This window comes from Oncorhynchus keta, unplaced genomic scaffold, assembly GCF_023373465.1.
Source record: "Oncorhynchus keta strain PuntledgeMale-10-30-2019 unplaced genomic scaffold, Oket_V2 Un_contig_195_pilon_pilon, whole genome shotgun sequence".
NCBI classification, from domain to species: domain Eukaryota; kingdom Metazoa; phylum Chordata; class Actinopteri; order Salmoniformes; family Salmonidae; genus Oncorhynchus; species Oncorhynchus keta.
The window spans coordinates 131,611-154,016 of record NW_026281563.1 but is presented as its reverse complement, the minus strand read 5'-3'; the positions used below and the strand labels follow the sequence as shown (position 1 = coordinate 154,016).

Below are 22,406 nucleotides of genomic sequence, written 5' to 3'. Positions count from 1 at the left end.
CACTAGCTTCTCTTTATAGAACCTGCCATCTACCCACCTGGGGACTGGGGGTTATGAGAGAACCCCATCATCACTAGCTTGTATGTTCTGCAGCCTTGTAAAGACGGGATGACTGGGAGGCAGGTTGGCATTTATTGTCATGAATCTTGCCCTGGAAGCAGTTCAGCAAAGAGGTCACTAGTTGGCACAGGCACAAAGTAAATAAAATCAGATTTTAATCCTAACCTCAATCTTAACCACACTGCTAATCCTTCCCTTAAATTAAGACCATAAAACAACATTATTTTCCACACACAATTTGACTTTGTAGCTGGCATATTTAGAGGAAATCACACAGTTCTGCCTCCAGGTCAAGATTCATAACAAACGTCAACCTGCCTCCAGGTCAAGATTCATGACAAACATCAACCTGCCTCCAGGTCAAGATTCATGACAAACATCAACCTGCGACTGGCAGAGTCAATGAAGAATCAATAACCAAACTGTTTTCACAAGTAACATGCTTTTTCTTGTTTCAAGTATGTTTAATTATGAAAAGTACAATATATCCTTGTATACTTCTACAACTATGGAGCAAATATATATAATTGTACAATTTGTTATTCAACATAAAAACACTCAACAAATGATCACATTGGTATTTTAACGGTGTTATTGTAAGAGTTTAAATGTTTAAACAGAGGATCCATCTAAAACAGTATAAAACAAGATGATAAACAGAGGATCCATCTAAAACAGTATAAAACAAGATGATAAACAGAGGATCCATCTAAAACAGTATAAAACAAGATGATAAACAGAGGATCCATCTAAAACAGTATAAAACAAGATGATAAACAGTGGATCCATCTAAAACAGTATAAAACAAGATGATAAACAGAGGATCCATCTAAAACAGTATAAAACAAGATGATAAACAGAGGATACATCTAAAACAGTATAAAACAAGATGATAAACAGAGGATCCATCTAAAACAGTATAAAACAAGATGATAAACAGAGGATCCATCTAAAACAGTATAAAACAAGATGATAAACAGAGAATCCATCTAAAACAGTATAAAACAAGATGATAAACAGAGGATCCATCTAAAACAGTATAAAACAAGATGATAAACAGAGGATCCATCTAAAACAGTAGAAAACAAGATGATAAACAGAGGATCCATCTAAAACAGTATAAAACAAGATGATAAACAGAGGATCCATCTAAAACAGTATAAAACAAGATGATAAACAGAGGATCCATCTAAAACAGTATAAAACAAGATGATAAACAGAGGATCCATCTAAAACAGTATAAAACAAGATGATAAACAGAGGATCCATCTAAAACAGTATAAAACAAGATGATAAACAGAGGATCCATCTAAAACAGTATAAAACAAGTGCAGTATGTTCTGAGAATGTTACTTTAACGTCACCTCATAACGTCACACTATAACTTCATGGGAGTCTTGTGGAAAGACTGCATGTTGTTTTGGGGGGATTGAGTGACGTCTTCATCAACATTTGCAGAATATTCCTGTAATATTTTCACCTCTTGTCAGACGCCAACAGTCTAGTCGGCTGCAGACATTCATAAGGACTTCTAGTAGTTTATTTGCCATTTGCAGGTATTAAAAGTAATACATACATTGTAATTCCTTGTTGGATCTCTCTCACATATAGGACAGTACATACCAGTGGAGGCTGGTGAGGGGAGGACGGCTCATAATAATGTCTGGAACAGAGTGAATGAAATGGAACACATGGAAACCACATGTTTTATACCATTCCACTTATTCCCCTCCAGCCATTACAAGCCTGTCCTCCCCAATTAAGGTCCCACCAACCTCCTGTGATACAAACACAAACAGTAAAATATATGAAACTGATTTAACAGAAAGAAGCTGTTCTAGAATCTGTGAACCAGAAACTGAGTGCTGAGTGTGTGTCCTGTGTGTGTTCCACTGTGTGTGTGTGTTTGTGTGTGTGTAGTGTCCAGTGAGTGTGTGTCCAGTGTGTGTGTGTGTGTGTGTGTATGTCCAGTGTGTGTGTGTCAAGTGTGTGTGTCCTGTGTGTTTGAGTCCAGTGTGTGGTTGTGTGTGTGTCCGCTGTGTGTGTGTGTGTTTGTGCTGATGTGTGTCCAGTGTGTGTGTCCTGTGTGTTTCAGTCAAGTGTGTGTTTGTGTGTGTGTCCGTCCAGTGTGTGTGTCCAGTGTGTTTCAGTCAAGTGTGTGTGTGTGTGTGTGTGTGTGTATGTGTGTGTCCTGTGTGTTTGTGTCCAGTGTGTGTGTTTTGTGCTGGTGTGTGTGTGTGTCCAGTGAGTGTGTGTTTCTAGTGTGTTTGTGTCCAGTGTGTGTATGTGTGTGTGTGTGTCCAGTGTGTGTGTCCAGTGTGTTTCAGTCCAGTGTGTGTGTGTGTGTGTGTGTCTGTCCAGTGTGTGTGTCCTGTGTGTTTCAGTCAAGTGTGTGTTTGTGTGTGTGTCCGTCCAGTGTGTGTGTCCAGTGTGTTTCAGTCAAGTGTGTGTGTGTGTGTGTGTGTGTGTATGTGTGTGTGTGTGTGTCTGTCCAGTGTGTGTGTCCAGTGTGTTTCAGTCAAGTGTATGTGTGTGTCCTGTGTGTTTCAGTCAAGTGTGTGTGTGTGTGTATATTATTATTATGTATTTGTTATTTACAGGGACACTGAGTCGCCATCAAAAGAAACCCCAAACCCTGGATAGAGGGGCTCAGTGAACGTGGAGGTGAATGTGATCAGGTGGGTCAGTGTGTCAGAGGAGGCTCTATAGAAGGACAGAGTGCCGGCTGGCCAGTCCAGATACACTCTAATCTGTGGGAGCTGGAGGAGGGGACGTCGATGGTAGTGGGATTATTATTGTGCCAGGCAGAGTAACTGTTGTCAGAGCAGAACAGACTCCAGGACTTGTCATTGTATCCAAGCCAACAGTCATAACCCCTTCCTCTCCTGCTGATTCCTTTATATGTCACTCCTATAACAGTCCTGCTCCCACTCCACTCTACCTCCCAGTAACAGCGCCCAGTCAGACCCTCTCTACACAGCACCTGTCCCCAGTCCTCAAATCTCTCTGGGTGATCAGGATACGGCTGCTTCTCTCTCCTACATGTCACCTTTCTGTTCTCCTCAGACAGAGAGAGGCGTCTGTTTAATGTGTTTAGGTCCAGTGTGAGATCACAGACATCTGATGGATGAAACCAGACACAATATTAGAAATCATCATCATTCACATTAGAATGTTAACTCACTTTTCACTAATTCATTTAATGTAGATGTTTCTAGGTATCAAAAGGAGAACTTAAGGTAACTTGAGACTTGTTGAATGATCATATGTTATAATGTATGGTAATATAAAACACACTTATTCCCATTAATTACACACACACACACACACACACACACACACACACACACACACACACACACACACACACACACACACACACACACACACACACACACACACACACACACACACACACACACACAAAGCAAATCTTTGTAAACGTTGGTGTCCCTGATTTCTGCTTCTGTAGAACTACAGCTGATATTTAATATGACCAAGTAAGTAATGATGGTGGTCTTTGACTTAACTTGAATTAAGACTTATTCTTAGTCATATTCTTTACACAGAAGTCAACACTCACATTTTCTAAGCCCAGGTTTCATTGTGTTCTCTCCACCATGTTCCACACTGTAGCGTTTAGCAGAAGAACAGACAGTCATGAGGGATACACCTGGTGGTAATAATGTTTGTCTTAACTAGCCTGATAAGTCAAACATGTCGGATATGAACATTGACATAAACCCTCTACATACTTGAGTTTCTCCAGTCTGCAGTGTGGATCCTCCAGTCCAGCAGAGAGCAGTCTGACTCCTGAGTCTCCTGGGTGATTGTATCTCAGGTCCAGCTCTCTCAGGTGTGAGGGGTTTGACCTCAGAGCTGAGACCAGAGAAGCACAGCCTTCCTCTGTGACTAGACAGCCTGACAGCCTGCAAAGAGTCAAATCATATTAAAACCACACTGATATTCTTTGGTGGTGAAAATATAGGCAGTATATTTTTTTTCAACATATTCAGATATATCAGTGTCCTGAAACTCAGCCATATCTATTCATAAATGAATGTCTCATTATTATAAATGACAAATTATCAAAGTATTTCTTGTACAAAAATGTATAGTACAAATATTTGAGTAGACCAGACCAGACGTATTGAGTATACAGTCCACAACATATCTATTTAGACAGTGAGGAATCAGATATAGATTGTATTGAGTATACAGTCCACACCATATCTATTTAGACAGTGAGGTATCAGATATAGATTGTATTGAGTATACAGTCCACACCATATCTATTTAGACAGTGAGGTATCAGATTTAGATTGTATTGAGTATACAGTCCACACCATATCTATTTAGACAGTGAGGTATCAGATTTAGATTGTATTGAGTATACAGTCCACACCATATCTATTTAGACAGTGAGGTATCAGATTTAGATTGTATTGAGTATACAGTCCACACCATATCTATTTAGACAGTGAGGTATCAGATTTAGATTGTATTGATTATACAGTCCACACCATATCTATTTAGACAGTGAGGTATCAGATTTAGATTGTATTGAGTATACAGTCCTCACCATATCTATTTAGACAGTGAAGCTAACATTTCAAATGTGTCTCTATTCTCCAACATTTTGGATTTGAGGTCAAATGTTTCATATGACGTGACAGTATATAATGTCACCTTTAATTTGAGGGTATTTTAAGACATATGTGTTTCACTCTTAAAATGAAAATGAATGAAAATGAATGAAAATGTATGAAAATACCCTCAAATAAAATGTTACATTCTGTAATGTCTCCTAATATGAAACATTCTGTCTCAAATCCAAAATGCCACATTTAAAACTGTAAGCTTCACTGTCCAAACACATATGGTGTGGACTATGTGTGTCTGGTAAACACATGTGGATCTGGTGAACAGTTATCACTTGTTGACCAACTACAGGAATACTGACCTCAGAGTCTCCCAGTTTACAGTGGGGGTTCCCCAGTCCAGCAGAGAGCAGCTTCACTCCTGAATCCTTCAGGTCATTGTTACTCAGATCCAGCTCTCTCAGGTGTGAGGGGTTTGACATCAGAGCTGAGACCAGAGAAGCACAGCCTTCCTCTGTGACTCCACATCCTGACAGCCTGCAAAGAGTCAAATCATTTTAAAATCACACTGCTATTCTTTAGTGGTGAACAGAGACTACAACAAAACATACTAACCTCTCACCATTACCAATAACAGAGACTACAACAAAACATACTAACCTCTCACCATTACCAATAACAGAGACTACAACAAAACATACTAACCTCTCACCATTACGAATAACAGAGACTACAACAAAACATACTAACCTCTCACCATTACCAATAACAGAGGATACAACAAAACATGCTATCCTCTCACCATTACCAATAACAGAGGCTACAACAAAACATGCTAACCTCTCACCATTACCAATAACAGAGGGGTCTGATCGTTGTGCCTCTGTAACTTTCTCATTTATCATCATTCTCGATCCATTCATGATTATTCATAGTAGCATCAACATGAATGTAGAAACATCTTCTATTCTTACTGACAATGTCACGAGTCCGACCGAGGGTGTTTCCCCTTCCCGGGCGGGTGGCGGTCGGCGGTCGTCGTCACCGGCTTATTAGCTGCCACTGATTGTTTTTCCTCCCCCTCCTTGTATGTTTAGTGGTAGCACCTGTTCATGATTCATTTGTTTGTCTTTATTAGACAGCCGGCCCGCCTGGTTGTTGTGCGGGATTATTTCAATGTAACCTTCGGCTCTGTTGTAGAGGTACGTGTTAGTGCCTGGTCGTGATTTTTTCCATTGTACATTTTTGATTCCCTGTGGTTGGGAACGTAACTTTTGTGAGCACCCTGGTGCTATTAAAAGACGCACAGCATTGAACTCTGTCTCCTGCATTTGACTCCACACCCACGACACCCGGAGCATTACAGAATCGCGCACCTATCAAATTGAATGGAGTCAGCAGGAGCAGCAGCCAACCCTCTCCCATCGATGGAGGAACAGGTTCTCCACCACACCACCGTCCTCCATCGGATCGGATCCGCGATGGATCAAGTGATGGAGAGAATGAACAGATGGGAGAGGAGTGGTCTCCTCTCTCCACCTTCGGCACCCACGGTTCTGGACTCCCCATCTCCCGACTCCAGCACTCTCCGTCTGACGCTACCGAGGACTTATGATGGAGCGGTGGCGGGTTGCCAGGGGTTTCTGCTTCAGCTGGAGCTATACCTGGCCACCATCAGACCCACTCCCTCAGGAGCAGAGAGGGTGAGTTTGCTCTGGAGTGGGCGAACGCAGTCTGGAATGGCCCAGACTCAGCGGGAGCACTACCCAGAGTTTTCCCGCCTCTTCCGTGCCGTGTTTGATCACCCTCTAGACGGCCGAGCGGTGGGAGAACGACTATTTCATCTCAGGCAGGAGAGGAGGAGCGTCCAGGATTATGCGCTGGAGCCGGATCGACAGGGCCCTTATGGGCCACTACAGGTGTAGTCTCCGAGAGGACGTCCGCCGGGAGTTAGCGTGTCGGGACACCACTCTGTCACTGGATCAGCTGATTGACATGTCCATTCGACTGGACAATCTGCTGGCTGCCCGCAGGCGTTCAGAGAGGGTCCTGTGCGTTCCACCACCCAGCCCCTCCGCTCCCATTCCAATGGAGTTGGGAGGGGCTGCGTCGAGGGGTACCGGAGGAGGAGGCCTTCCCTGCACCAACTGTGGTCGGAGAGGACATCTCTACTCCGTCTGGGAGTAGAGATGGCAGGCGGAACGCTTCTCGGTCACCCCAGGTGAGTCAGCATCAAACTCACCCAGAACCCCTTGTTGGCCACATGTTTGTCTTATCCTTTTTCCTTCACTTTTTCCCTCTTCCCAGCATAGGGCGCGAGTCGATTCAGGCGCAGCTGGGAACTTTATGGATCGCGGACTCGCCCTTAAGTTAGAGGTTCCGCTGGTGCCGATAGATTCTCATTTCCCCGTGCACTCCCTAGATAGCCGGCCATTAGGGTCAGGGATGGTCAGGGAGACCACGGTCCCACTGGACATGGTGACGCAGGGGAATCATAGGGAGCGTATCAGTTTCTTTATTATTGATTCGCCTGCGTTTCCAGTGGTGCTGGGGACTCCCTGGCTGGCCCGGCACAATCCTAACATTTCGTGAAGACAGGGGTTCTCCAGGGGTGGTCAGAGGAGTGTTCTGGAAGGTGTTTGGGAGTTTCCATCGGTGCCACGTCGGTGGAGAGTCCAGACCAGGGTTCCACGGTGTGCATTCCCCCAGTATGCCGATTTGGCAATCGCTTTCAGTAAAGTGAAAGCGACTAAATTACCACCTTATCGACCGGGAAGGGATTGTACGATAGATCTCCAGGTAGACGCTGCGCTTCCCAAGAGTCACTTGTACCCGCTGCTGTCCCAGGAGGAGACGTTGGCAATGGAGACATATGTCACGGAGTCGCTGGGACAGGGGTACATTCGGCCCTCCATTTCACCCGTCTCCTCGATTTTCTTTTTGTGAGGAAAAGGGAGGGAGGTTTGCGTCCGTGTATCGATTATAGAGGTCTAAACGCCATCACAGTGGGGTATAGTTACCCTCTACCTCTCATCGCTACAGCGGTGGAATTGTTCCACGGAGCGCAGTTCTTCACAAAACTGGATCTCAGGAGCGCGTATAGTCTGGTGCGTATTCGGAAGGGAGATAGTGGAAAACCACATTTAGTACTACATCTGGCCACTATGAGTACCTCGTCATGCCGTATGGGTTACAAAATGCTCCAGCCGTTTTCAATCCTTTGTAGATGAGATTCTCAGGGACCTGTGCGGGAAGGGAGTGGTTGTTTATATCGATGACATTCTGATCTACTCGGCCACTCACACCGCGCATGGGTCTCTGGTGCGCAAGGTGCTTGGTAGACTGCTGGAGCATGACCTATACGTCAAGGCTGAGAAATGCGTGTTCTCTAAACGAGCCGTCTCTTTTCTGGGATATCGCATTTCCACCTCGGGGGTAGTGATGGAGGGTGACCGCATTAGGGCCGTGCATAATTGGCCGACTCCGACCACGGTAAAGGAGGTGCAGCGGTTTTTGGGTTTTGCCAACTACTACCGGAGGTTTATCCGGGGTTTTGGCCAGATAGCGGCTCCCATTACCTCACTGCTGAAGGGGGGCCCGGTGCGGTTGCAGTGGTCAGCAGAGGCGGACGGAGCATTCAACAAGCCCGTGTTGGCGCATCCGGACCCCTCTCTATCATTCATAGTGGAGGTGGACGCGTCCGAGGCTGGGGTGGGTGCCGTGCTATCACAGCGCTCGGGTACGCCACCAAAACTCCGCCCCTGCGCTTTCTTCTCAAGGAAGCTCAGCCCAGCGGAGCGTAACTATGATGTGGGGGACCGGGAGTTGCTAGCGGTGGTTAGAGCTCTGAAGGTGTGGAGACACTGGCTTGAGGGGGGCTAAGCACCCCTTTCTCATCTGGACCGACCACCAGAATCTGGAGTATATTCGGGCAGCTAGGAGACTTAACCCATGTCAGGCAAGGTGGGCCATATTCTTCACCCGGTCCCGGTTTACTTTGTCTTATAGACCGGGCTCCCAGAACGTGAAGGCTGACGCACTGTCCCGCCTTTACGACACGGAGGATGGGTCCACCGAACCTACTCCCATCCTTCCCGCCTCAAAGCTGGTAGCCCCAGTGGTATGGGAGGTGGACTCTGACATCGAGCGGGCATTACGGGCTGAACCCGTGCCTCCTCAGTGTCCAGCGGGCGAAGGTACGTGCTGCTTGGTGTTCGGGACAAACTGATTCGGTGGGCTCACGTCCTACCCTCCTCGGGTCACCCTGGGGTGACGAGGACAGTGGGGAGCCTTCAGGGGAGGTATTGGTGGCCTACGTTGGCTAAGGACGTTAAGGGTTATGTCTCCTCCTGTTCAGTGTGCACTCAGAGTAAGGCTCCTAGGCACCTTCCTAGAGGGAAGCTACAACCCCTCCCCGTTCCACAGCGGCCATGGTCACATCTGTCCATAGATTTCCTGACCGATCTTCCGCCGTCTCAGGGGAACACCACGGTTCTAGTGATTGTGGTTCGGTTCTCTAAGTCCTGCCGTCTCCTCCCGTTGCCCAGTATCCCTACAGCCCTACAGACTGTGGAGGCATTATTCACCCATGTCTTTCGGCACTACGGGGTGCCGGAGGACATCGTTTCTGATCGGGGCCCCCAATTCACGTCTCGGGTATGGAGAGCGTTCATGGAACGCTTGGGGTCTCTGTCAGCCTGACCTCCGGTTATCACCCCGAGAGTAATGGGCAGGTGGAGAGAATGAACCAGGAGGTGGGTAGGTTTCTGCGGTCGTATTGCCAGGATCGGCCAGGGGAGTGGGCACGATACATTCCCTGGGCTGAAATGGCTCAGAACTCACTACGCCACTCCTCTACTAACGTGTCCCCTTTTCAGTGTGTGTTGGGGTACCAGCCGGTTCTGGCACCATGGCATCCGAGCCAGACCGAGGCTCCTGCGGTGGAGGAATGGATACAGCGCTCCAAGGAGACCTGGAGGGCCGTCCAGGAATCTCTACGACAAGCGAGTGGACGGCAGAAGAGGAGTGCTGACCGCCACCGCAGTGAGGCCCCCGTGTTTGTACCGGGGGACAGGGTCTGGCTCTCGACCCGAAACCTACCTCTCCGCTTGCCCTGCCGGAAGCTGGGTCCGCAGTGTGTAGGGATCTTTAAAGTCCTGAGGAGAATAAACGAGGTGTGTTATCGATTACAACTCCCTTCCTATTATCGTATTAACCTCTCGTTTCATGTGTCTCTCCTCAGGCCGGTGGTAGCTGGTCCCCTGCAGGACAGTGAGGTACCGGAGGTCCCTCCCCCCTCTGGACATCGAGGGGTCCCCGGCGTACACGATCCGGGACATTCTGGACTCAAGACGCCGGGTGAGGGCCTGCAGTACCTCGTGGACTGGGAGGGGTACGGTCCGGAGGAGAGGTGCTGGGTACCGGTAGGGGACATCTTGGATCCATCCATGTTGAGGGATTTCCATCGCCTCCATCCGGATCGCCCTGCACCTCGTCCTCCGGGGCGACCTCGAGGCCGGTGTCGGCGCGCTGCGGGAGCCGCGCGCGTCGGGGGGTACTGTCACGAGTCCGACCGAGGGTGTTTCCCCTTCCCGGGCGGGTGGCGGTCGGCGGTCGTCGTCACCGGCCTATTAGCTGCCACTGATTGTTTTTCCTCCCCCTCCTTGTATGTTTAGTGATAGCACCTGTTCATGTTTAATTAAATTGTCTTTATTAGACAGCCGGCCCGCCTGGTTGTTGTGCGGGATTATTTCAATGTAACCTTCGGCTCTGTTGTAGAGGTACGTGTTAGTGCCTGGTCGTGATTTTTCCATTGTACATTTTCGATTCCCTGTGGTTGGGAACATAACTTTTGTGAGCACACTGTGGTGCGTTGGTGCTATTAAAAGACGCACAGCATTGAACTCTGTCTCCTGCATTTGACTCCACACCCACAACACCCGGAGCATTACAGACAATACAAGTGAAGTGACTCCAAAATGACAGGACATTATTCACCATTCAGTTTCTATTAGGAAAAACATCTAAAACACAACCAAGACAAACTGCAAATACATTCAACATGTTAGTAGAATCACAAGCTTGATGTAATCACTGCAGCATGGAATATGGGACCAAATACTAAACTTATGAATACGTTAATACACTATAAGTGAATATAACCGAATAATTACGACTTTTTCAAATGGGAGAACTACATACATAAAGTGCTTTCATATCTGATAATACTGACCTCAGAGTCTCCAGTTTACAGTGGGGATTCCCCAGTCCAGCAGAGAGCAGCTTCACTCCTGAATCCTTCAGGTCATTGTTACTCAGATCCAGCTCTCTCAGGTGTGAGGGTTTGACATCAGAGCTGAGACCAGAGAAGCACAGCCTTCCTCTGTGACTCCACAGCCTGACAGCCTGCAAAGAGTCAAATCATTATAAAATCACACTGCTATTCTTTAGTGGTGAAAATAGTGGCAGGATATTTTTTCATCAGATTCAGATATATCAGTGTCCTGAAACCTTCCATATCTATTCATGAAATAATGTAACAGCATAAAAAATGACAAAGTATCAAAGTATTGCCTGCAGTTAGAACATGTATTGAAAAAATATTTGAGTAGACTGACCAGACCAGTTTAAAAGCAGTATCAGTCAAAAGACAGACAGTGAGGTATCAGATTTAGATTGTATTGAGTATACAGTCCACACCATATCTATTTAGACAGTGAGGAATCAGATTTAGATTGTATTGAATATACAGTCCACACCATATCTATTTAGACAGTGAGGTATCATATTTAGATTGTATTGAGTATACAGTCCACACCATATCTATTTTGACAGTGAAGCTAACATTTTAAATGTGGCTCTTTACTCCAACATTTTGGATTTGAGATCAAATGTTTCATATGAGGTGACAGTATATAATGTCACCTTTTATTTGAGGGTATTTTAATACATATCTGTTTCACCATTAATTTATGTTTCCAGTCTCCCAATTAGAAGAAGACATAAGTAATCTGACCAATTTACTTATAGTGTATTAAAGTAGTCAAAAGTTTAGTATTTGGTTGTAAACTCGTTGGTTGCATTTGCAGTTTTTTTTGGTTGTGTTTTGAGCAATAATAAAATGGTGGATGATGAGTGGAGTACTTTTCTGTCTAAGAGAGTAGATAACATGTTTCTAAACAATAATAAATTAATCCTGATGATGCCATGATTAAGAAAAATCATGACTGAATCATGAATAATAATGAGTGAGAAAGTTACAGAGGCTACAACAAAACATGCTAACCTCACCATTACCAAAAACAGAGGCTACAACAAAACATGCTAACCTCTCACTATTACCAATAACAGAGGCTACAACAAAACATGCTAACCTCTCACCATTACCAATAACAGAGACTACAACAAAACATGCTAACCTCTCACCATTACCAATAAAAGAGGCTACAACAAAACATGCTAACCTCTCACCATTACCAGTAACAGACGACAACAACAAAACATACTAACCTCTCACCATTACCAATAACAGAGGCTACAACAAAACATGCTAGAGGCTACAACAAAACATGCTAACCTCTCACCATTACCAATAACAGACTACAACAAAACATACTAACCTCTCACCATTACCAATAACAGAGGCTACAACAAAACATGCTAACCTCTCACCATTACCAATAACAGAGACTACAACAAAACATGCTAACCTCTCACCATTACCAATAACAAAGGCTACAACAAAACATGCTAACCTCTCACCATTACCAATAACAGAGACAACAACAAAACATACTAACCTCTCACCATTACCAATAACAGAGACTACAACAAAACATGCTAACCTCTCACTATTACCAATAACAGAGGCTACAACAAAACATGTTAACCTCTCACCATTACCAATAACAGAGGCTACAACAAAACATGTTAATCTTTCACCATTACCAATAACAGAGACTACAACAAAACATGCTAACCTCTCACCACTACCAATAACAGAGGCTACAACAAAACATGCTAACCTCTCACCATTACCAATAACAGAGGCAACAACAAAACATGCTAACCTCTCACCATTACCAATAACAGAGGCTACAACAAAACATGCTAACCTCTCACCATTACCAATAACAGAGGCAACAACAAAACATGCTAACCTCTCACCATTACCAATAACAGAGGCTACAACAAAACATGCTAACCTCTCACCATTACTAATAACAGAGGCTAAAACAAAACATGCTAACCTCTCACCATTACAAATAACAGAGGATACAACAAAACATGCTAACCTCTCACCATTACCAATAACAGAGGCTACAACAAAACATGCTAACCTCTCACCATTACTAATAACAGAGGCTACAACAAAACATGCTAACCTCTCACCATTACCAATAACAGAGGATACAACAAAACATGCTAACCTCTCACCATTACCAATAACAGAGACTACAACAAAACATGCTAACCTCTCACCATTACCAATAACAGAGGGGGTCTGATCTTTGTGCCTCTGTAACTTTCTCATTCATCATCATTAACGATTCATTCATGATTATTCATCATCATGGTAGCATCCACATGAATGTAGAAGTGTTCAGAAACATCTTCTATTCTTCCTGACAATACAAGTGAAGTGACTCCAAAATGACAGGACATTATTCACCATTCAGTTTCTATTAGGAAAAACATCCAAAACACAACCAAGACAAACTGCAAATTAATTCAACAAGTTAGTAGAATCACAAGCTTGATGTAATCACTGCAGGCAAGGAATATGGGACCAAATACTAAACTTATGACAAGTTAATACACTATAAGTGAACGTGTCAGAGTAATTGTGACTTTTTCAAATGGGAGAACTACATACATAAAGTATCTGTATCTGTTAATACTGACCTCAGAGTCTCCAGTTTACAGTGGGGATTCCCCAGTCCAGCAGAGAGCAGCTTCACTCCTGAATCCTTCAGGTCATTGTTACTCAGATCCAGCTCTCTCAGGTGTGAGGGGTTTGACCTCAGAGCTGAGACCAGAGAAGCACAGCCTTCCTCTGTGACTCCACAGCCTGACAGCCTGATAAAGAGATCATCATGACTTCACAAACACACTGTTAATTTAACACCATTAGTGTAGAAGGACAATGGCAGATGCATTTGGTTTATTCTCTCAAAGACCATACAATTCTAGGAGACGGAAGATGAATCTACAGTGCCTTGCGAAAGTATTCGGCCCCTTGAACTTTGCGACCTTTTGCCACATTTCAGGCTTCAAACATAAAGATATAAAACTGTATTTTTTTGTGAAGAATCAACAACAAGTGGGACACAATCATGAAGTGGAACGACATTTATTAGATATTTCAAACTTTTTAACAAATCAAAAACTGAAAAATTGGGCGTGCAAAATTATTCAGCCCCTTTACTTTCAGTGCAGCAAACTCTCTCCAGAAGTTCAGTGAGGATCTCTGAATGATCCAATGTTGACCTAAATGACTAATGATGATAAATACAATCCACCTGTGTGTAATCAAGTCTCCGTATAAATGCACCTGCACTGTGATAGTCTCAGAGGTCCGTTAAAAGCACAGAGAGCATCATGAAGAACAAGGAACACACCAGGCAGGTCCGAGATACTGTTGTGAAGAAGTTGAAAGCCGGATTTGGATACAAAAAGATTTCCCATGCTTTAAACATCCCAAGGAGCACTGTGCAAGCGATAATATTGAAATGGAAGGAGTATCAGACCACTGCAAATCTACCAAGACCTGGCCTTCCCTCTAAACTTTCAGCTCATACAAGGAGAAGACTGATCAGAGATGCAGCCAAGAGGCCCATGATCACTCTGGATGAACTGCAGAGATCTACAGCTGAGGTGGGAGACTCTGTCCATAGGACAACAATCAGTCGTATATTGCACAAATCTGGCCATTTCTTAAAGATATCCATAAAAAGTGTAGTTTAAAGTTTGCCACAAGCCACCTGGGAGACACACCAAACATGTGGAAGAAGGTGCTCTGGTCAAATGAAACCAAAATTGAACGTTTTGGCAACAATGCAAAACGTTATGTTTGGCGTAAAAGCAACACAGCACATCACCCTGAACATACCATCCCCACTATCAAACATGGTGGTGGCAGCATCATGGTTTGGGCCTGCTTTTCTTCAGCAGGGACAGGGAAGATGGTTCAAATTGATGGGAAGATGGATGGAGCCAAATACAGGACCATTCTGGAAGAAAACCTGATGGAGTCATCAAAAGACCTGAGACTGGGACGGAGATTTGTCTTCCAACAAGACAATGATCCAAAACATAAAGCAAAATCTACAATGGAATGGTTAAAAAATAAACATATCCAGGTGTTAGAATGGCCAAGTCAAAGTCCAGACCTGAATCCAATCGAGAATCTGTGGAAAGAACTGAAAACTGCTGTTCACAAATGCTCTCCATCCAACCTCACTGAGCTTGAGCTGTTTTGCAAGGAGGAATGGGAAAAAATGTCAGTCTCTTGATGTGCAAAACTGATAGAGACATACCCCAAGCGACTTACAGCTGTAATCGCAGCAAAAGGTGGCGCTACAAAGTATTAACTTAAGGGGGCTGAATGATTTTGCACGCCCAATTTTTCAGTTTTTGATTGGTTAAAAAGTCTGAAATATCCAATAAATGTCGTTCCACTTCATGATTGTGTTCCACTTGTTGTTGATTCTTCACAACAAATACAGTTTTACATCTTTATGTTTGAAGCCTGAAATGTGGCAAAAGGTTGCAAAGTTCAAGGGGTCCGAATACTTTCGCAAGGCACTGTAGATTCATCTTCCGTCTCCTAGAATTGTATGGTCATTTTGTTACACTAATGTGAAAATCAATGCATTTATTCAATATGTTTTTCAATGTAATATTATACACATATTATATTTCATATTTTTCTCTAAACTGAATATTTCTTCCTGATGAAAAGGTACTTATATGTTATTTTGTTTACTCACAGAACAGCTCTGGAGGCTTTGACCACTGGCAGCAGCCTCAGAAGACCTTCTGATCTGGAGTATTTCTTCAGGTCAAACACATCCAGCTCCTTTTCTGAAGTCAGCAACACAAAGACCAGAGCTGACCACTGTGCAGGTGACAGGTTGGGTTTTGAGAGACTTCCTGAGCTCAGGTATCTTTGGATCTCCTCCACTAGAGAATGGTCATTCAGTTCATTCAGACAGTGGAACAGATTGATGCTCCTCTCTGGAGAGGGATTCTCCCCGATCTTCTCCTTGATGTAATTTACTGTTTTTTCATGGCTCTGTGAGCTGCTTCTTGTCGTTGTCAGTAGACCTTGTAAGTGCTTCTGATTGGACTCCAGTGAGAGGCCCAGAAGGAAGCGGAGGAAAAGGTCCAGGTTTCCCGTCTCACTTTGTAAGGCTTTATCCACAGCACTCTTGTAGACAGTAACTTCAGGCTTGTCTCTGAACAGAGCAGAAAGGTTCCTGGATGTTGATTGCGGTTCGGCCATTAGATTCTCATTGTTTCTGATGAATGAGAGGAACACATATACAGCAGCCAGAAACTCCTGAATGCTCAGATGCACGAAGCAGTACACCTTGTCCTGGTACAGCCCACATTCCTCTTTAAAGAGCTGTGTGCACAATCCTGAGTACACTGAGGCTTCATTGACATCAATGCCAGCCTCTTTCAGGTCTTCTTCATAGAAAATCAGATTGCCCTTCATAAGCTGTTGAAAAGCCAGTTTTCCCAGTGACAGAATGCTCTCTTTATTCCAGTGTGGATCTGTCTCTTCTTTCCCAAGATACTTTTCATTCTTCTGTTTGGTGTGAAACACCACAAGGTGTGTGTACATCTCAGTCAGAGTCTTGGGCATCTCTTCTCTCTTATGTTCCAGCATGTGTTCAAGGACTGTTGCAGAAATCCAACAGAAAACTGGAATGTGGCACATGATGTGGAGGCTCCTTGATGTCTTTATGTGTGAGATGATTCTGCTGGCCAGGTCCTCATCACTGAATCTCTTCCTGAAGTACTCCTCCTTCTGTGGGTCATTGAACCCTCGTACCTCTGTCACCTGGTCAACACACCCTGAAGGGATCTTATTGGCTGCTGCAGGTCGGGTAGTTATCCAGAGGAGAGCAGAGGGAGCAGATTTCCCTTGATGAGATTTGTCAGCAGAACATCCACTGAGGTTGACTCTGTGACGTCACAACAGATCTTGTTGTCCTGGAAGTCTAGGGGCAGTCGGCACTCATCCAGACCATCAAAGATGAACAGAACTTTGTACTTGTTGTAGTTGTAGATTCCTGATTGTTTGGTTTCCATTGAGAAGTGATTGAGAAGTTTAATGAAAGTGTGTTTGTCCCCTTTCATCAAATTCAGCTCCCGAAAAGGGAATGAAAATACAAATTGGACATCCTGATTTGCTTTTCCTTCAGCCCAGTCGAGAATGAACTTCTGCACAGAGACTGTTTTTCCAATGCCAGCGACTCCCTTTGTCAGCACAGTTCTGATAGGTTTGTCTTGTCCAGATAAGGGTTTGAAGATGTCGTTACATTTGATTGCAGTCTCTGGTCTTGCTTGTTTCCTGGTTTTTGTCTCAATCTGTCTCAGCTCATGTTCATTATTGACCTCTCCTGTTCCACCCTCTGTGATGTAGAGCTCTGTGTAGATCTTATTGAGAAGTGTTGGGTTTCCTTGTTTAGCGATCCCCTCAAATACACATTGAAACTTCTTCTTTAGATTAGATTTGAGTTCACGTTGGCAAATCACAGCAAGCTCATCTGAATGAAGAAATACCACAGAGGATATTAATATTACGTCTGTTTTAATGTCTACAGTATTGTAGGACTGTTATAAAGTTGTACATTATAATAATTCATTCTCTTAACTGACTGTATAAATGTGTAAATGTTTTCATAATACATTACAGACTGGTGTGACTGATTAAATAATTATTGGTATTATTAATGTTGTCTCTCTCTCTCTCTAAATGAATCACCACAACACATCACTGCTGCTACTTGATGAGGTCACCAGGTGTTGTGTTAAGGCTGCTACAATAACATTGAGTTACACAGTTACTTTAGCTGTACTTTAGCTACAGCTTTTAAATGTTATAAACATCATTCAACATGAGGCAGACAGATCTTACATTTCTCCAGTGTGTCAGCAAGCTCCTTCTGGTTCATTTTCCTCAGGACGTGCAGTGTGATCTTCAGAGCCCCCTCTCTGGCACTGTTCTCCTGCTGCTCATCTTCAGCATCCACCACTTCCTTATCCTGCTTCTGACTCTCAAAGCCTTCTGGGAGTTCTGGACGAAGAATCCTCTTGAACATCTTCAGCTCGTTCTTCACAAATGTCATAATTTTCTCTTCAAGCAACTGAAATAAATAAAGTAAATAAGTTAAGCAAGAGAATAAATGCTTCTCATTAACACATTAATGAATGATTGACAGATCAACTTTACTTGAGGTAAACAAAAACAAATGTACATAACAGGACCACATACACTGAATATGGAGTCCAGGTCTGTTTGATGACTCTGGGAAGACTGACCACTGAGAATCTCTGACTCTGATCTCTCCTGTTGGTTTCTGTGGACAAAACATGAGATTACATTTCCTCACCCAGGGAGTACACACACACAATGTTGAGGAAAGATTTGAATGGAGAAAACTGATCTGAGAGCAGCGCTCCCTTTCTTTCCATCCTATCAGTATCGATACATGCTCCTCCAGACGTGATACCTTGTAGTGCTGCTGATCCAGTTTCAACTGGTCTAACACTGTGATTATTATTATTTGACCCTGCTGGTCATTTATGTACATTTGAAAATCTTGAAGAACGATCTGAACTTAATGGCCATGTGCTGTTATAATCACCACCGGGCACAGCCAGAAGAGTTTCCTCTTCCTCCTAGAAGTTTCCTCTCTAGGTTTCTTTCTGGATTCCTGTTATTCTCTGTTATTCTAGTGAGTTTTTCCACCGCGCTTCTACATCTGCGTTGCTTGCTGATTGGGGTTTTAGACTGGGTTTCTGTATAAGCCCTTTGTGACAACTGTTGATGTAAAAATATATTCTGGGATATGAAGCAGACCAGGCAGGGTTTGGGGTTTAAATATCTTCTGGGATATGAAGCAGACCAGGCAGGGTTTGGGGTTTAAATATCTTCTGGGATATGAAGCAGACCAGGCAGGGTTTGGGGTTTAAATATCTTCTGGGATATGAAGCAGACCAGGCAGGGTTTGGGGTTTAAATATCTTCTGGGATATGAAGCAGACCAGGCAGGGTTTGGGGTTTAAATATCTTCTGGGATATGAAGCAGACCAGGCCAGGGTTTGGGGTTTAAATATCTTCTGGGATATGAAGCAGACCAGGCCAGGGTTTGGGGTTTAAATATCTTCTGGGATATGATGCAGACCAGGCAGGGTTTGGGGTTTAAATATCTTCTGGGATATGATGCAGACCAGGCAGGGTTTGGGGTTTAATGTGCCCTTTCCCTTTAATGCAGTTAAAAAGTAAGAAAAATGTTTTTAATAAAAAAATGAAATAGTAACACAATAAAATAACAATAATGAATTCAGCAGATGTTTTTATCCAGGGCCTGGTTTCCCAAAAGGATCTTAAAGCTAAATTAATCATCAAAACCTTAAAAGGAACATTGTTAAATCTCTGAGCTGTTTCCCAAAACCATCGTTATTAACGTGGAACAGCTGAGTGCCTCGTGAGATGCTAATTTACCCTCCTGCGTTCACTTTATACACAGAAGATCTCTGCTAAACATAGAATCACCTGGTTTATCAGTCTCTCTGTGACTGCGTTCACTTTATACACAGAAGATCTCTGCTAAACATAGAATCACCTGGTTTATCAGTCTCTCTGTGACTGCGTTCACTTTATACACAGAAGATCTCTGCTAAACATAGAATCACCTGGTTTATCAGTCTCTCTGTGACTGCAGATGAATTCAGAACAAAGTTGACTACAAATACAAAGTTTCCAATGTCTTTGCAATTCATAGAATATATTTCTTTTTAAATATAACAGTAGGCAATTGATACAAACCAAGCCCCTTCCCAACAATGCAGTTAAAAAGTAAGAACAATTAAATAAGGAAATAGTAACACAATAAAATAACAATAATGAGGTTATAAGGAGTACCAGTACTGAGTCAATGTGCAGGATACCAGGTAGTTGAGGTAATAATGAGACTATAGGGAGTACCTGTACTGAGTCAATGTGCAGGGTACCAGGTAGTTGAGGTAATAATGAGACTATAAGGAGAACCAGTACTGAGTCAATGTGCAGGGTACCAGGTAGTTGAGGTAATAATGAGGCTATAAGGAGTACCAGTACTGAGTCAATGTGCAGGGTACCAGGTAGTTGAGGTAATAATGAGACTATAAGGAGTACCAGTACTGAGTCAATGTGCAGGGTACCAGGTAGTTGAGGTAATAATGAGACTATAAGGAGTACCAGTACTGAGTCAATGTGCAGGGTACCAGGTAGTTGAGGTAATAATGAGACTATAAGGAGTACCAGTACTGAGTCAATGTGCAGGGTACCAGGTAGTTGAGGTAATAATGAGACTATAAGGAGTACCAGTAATGGGTCAATGTGCAGGGTACCAGGTAGTTGAGGTAAAAGTGACTAGACAATCAGGATAGAGATTACTTCTCCTCATCCAGGAGTGCACACACACACACACGCACGCACGCACGCACGCACGCACGCACGCACGCACGCACTCACACACACACACACACACACACGCACGCACGCACGCACGCACGCACGCACGCACTCACACACACACACACACACACACACACACACACACACACACACACACACACACACACACACACACACACACACACACACACACACACACACACACACACACACACACACACACACACACACACACACACACACACACACACACAGAGGGAATGTTGTGTTTGTTTAATATTGTTTTAGGACTATGAAAATAGACAAAATGATGAGCCTATGGATTATGAAAACAACAACAATAAATGGGAAAATGGGAGGAGAAATGACTAGAGACAGTGTTGTTTAACTCACTGACCAGGACCCATGAGTTCTTCTTACCTTTGTTCAGTAGAAAAGTCTCCCTCTCTAAAGGATATAGGTTCACCCATAGACTGGTCACTCTTCATGGACACACAGCTGGGAACAGGGGAGGCTGGTCTCTCCTGCTTGATTGGTCTTCAACACAACAGAGACAAACATTACATCTCTCATCTACTCTGAGCTCAGATGGGGAAACATAAGAAGAGTTTCATTCCAAAACGCTATATGTCACTTTTCAAAAATGTTTGTAAATTAGCTTTTTATTGTTTATAGAAATTATGAATGATATGTTTTTTTCACTATCTAATCATGACATGTGGTCGTTCAATGACAGACATGTATTTGTTTAATGTCTTTCACTTGATGTTTCATTTCAGAGAGACAAATAATCATGTTTATTTTGCTGAATGCTATATATCTGCCTCACTCTCAGAGAAATCAGCAGTACTGCTAGGTTTTACACAGTAATAATATATATCTGCCTCACTCTCAGAGAAATCATAATTTTTTTATTTTTTATTTTTTTATTTCACCTTTATTTAACCAGGTAGGCTAGTTGAGAACAAGTTCTCATTTGCAACTGCGACCTGGCCAAGATAAAGCATAGCAGTGTGAACAGACAACACAGAGTTACACATGGAGTAAACAATTAACAAGTCAATAACACAGTAGAAAAAAGGGGAGTCTATATACATTGTGTGCATAAAGGCATAGGCAGGCAAATAATTACAATTTTGCAGATTAGCACTGGAGTGATAAATGATCAGATGGTCATGTACAGGTAGAGATATTGGTGTGCAAAAGAGCAGAAAAGTAAATAAATAAAAACAGTATAAAAACAGTATGGGAATGAGGTAGGTGAAAATGGGTGGGCTATTTACCAATAGACTACGTACAGCTGCAGCGATCGGTTAGCTGCTCAGATAGCTGATGTTTGAAGTTGGTGAGGGAGATAAAAGTCTCCAACTTCAGCAATTTTTGCAATTCGTTCCAGTCACAGGCAGCAGAGTACTGGAACGAAAGGCGGCCAAATGAGGTGTTGGCTTTAGGGATGATCAGTGAGATACACCTGCTGGAGCGCGTGCTACGGATGGGTGTTGCCATCGTGACCAGTGAACTGAGATAAGGCGGAGCTTTACCTAGCATGGACTTGTAGATGACCTGGAGCCAGTGGGTCTGGCGACGAATATGTAGCGATGGCCAGCCGACTAGAGCATACAAGTCGCAGTGGTGGGTGGTATAAGGTGCTTTTGTGACAAAACGGATGGCACTGTGATAGACTGCATCCAGTTTGCTGAGTAGAGTGTTGGAAGCCATTTTGTAGATGACATCGCCGAAGTTGAGGATCGGTAGGATAGTCAGTTTTACTAGGGTAAGCTTGGCGGTGTGAGTGAAGGAGGCTTTGTTGCGGAATAGAAAGCCGATCAGGGAATCGCCGCAGCAAGAGCAACATCATTGATATATACAGAGAAAAGAGTCGGCCCGAGAATTTAACTCTGTGGCACCCCCATAGAGACTGCCAGAGGACCGGACAGCATGCCCTCCGATTTGACACACTGAACTCTGTCTGCAAAGTAATTGGTGAACCAGGCAAGGCAGTCATCCGAAAAACCGAGGCTACTGAGTCTGCCGATAAGAATATGGTGATTG

The 22,406-nt window shown here is 43.7% G+C and overlaps 1 long non-coding RNA gene and 1 pseudogene across 4 annotated transcripts in view; one reads left to right on the top strand and one right to left on the bottom strand.

Moving 5' to 3' along the window:
* Window positions 1-629: 629 nt before the first annotated feature.
* The window catches only part of LOC127920482 (NLR family CARD domain-containing protein 3-like), a 153,370-nt pseudogene continuing 131,593 nt past the window's right edge, over window positions 630-22,406 (bottom strand).
* Window positions 19,872-22,406, top strand: part of LOC127920485 (uncharacterized) — a 133,375-nt gene continuing 130,840 nt past the window's right edge. The window contains exon 1 of one of the 4 annotated variants that reach the window (XR_008106363.1): window positions 19,872-20,236. This is a non-coding gene — a long non-coding RNA (uncharacterized LOC127920485). The remainder of the gene's footprint in view (window positions 20,237-22,406) is intronic. The other 3 variants (XR_008106364.1, XR_008106367.1, XR_008106365.1) reach the window with 3 other exon arrangements.